Source organism: Chaetura pelagica, unplaced genomic scaffold (genome assembly GCF_000747805.2).
Source record: "Chaetura pelagica isolate M959 unplaced genomic scaffold, ChaPel_1.0 scaffold1099, whole genome shotgun sequence".
Classification (NCBI taxonomy): domain Eukaryota; kingdom Metazoa; phylum Chordata; class Aves; order Apodiformes; family Apodidae; genus Chaetura; species Chaetura pelagica.
Window position 1 is genome coordinate 69,843 of NW_009954629.1, and position 734 is coordinate 70,576.

The window sequence follows — 734 nt, forward strand, 5'->3', positions numbered from 1 at the left end:
GTAAGCTCAGAGGAAGCTCAGAGATCACAGAAGACAACTTCCTTCCTGCTTCTTCTTCCCTTCTCTTCCATCTATGGCCGGCATCTGGGGAGAACTCCATCCATCCATCACCGTCAGCCCTTAGGCTCGAGCTCTCCTGACCCTCATCACTCTCTGCTCTTCTCCGGCAGCAGCTCCAGGATTCCTCGGGACTGTTCCAGCTGAGGGGAGTGCTGTGGGAGTTGCTGGGGGTGGGGGGAGGCGAGAGGCTTTTACACATTCCTGAACATATTTGTATATAATTGTATATGTGTTTTCTTATATCATTAGTGTTTCATTAAAGCTGTGTAGTTTACTTTTCAATCCAGCCAAGTCTCTCTCTTTTTCTCTCTCTCCTTCCCTACCTGGGTGGGAGGGGGAGGGGATCGAGAGCATTGTTGTCAGACCAAGTCAAGCGGTGACAGGTTGACACTCTCGAGGGCAGAGAGGCCCTGCAGAGGGACCAGGACAGATTAGAAAGCTGAGCAATCGCCAATCGCATGAAGTTTAACAAAGAGAAATGTGAGATTTTGCACCTGGGACACGGTAACCCTGGATATACATACAGTCAGAGGAGCAAGAGGCTGGAGAGCAGCCCTGCGGAGAGAGATCTGGGGGTTCTGGTCAACAGCATCTTGAACATAAGCCAACAGTGTGCCCTGGCAGCCAGGAGGGCCAATCAAGTCCTGGGGTGCATCAAGCACGGCATAGCTGCC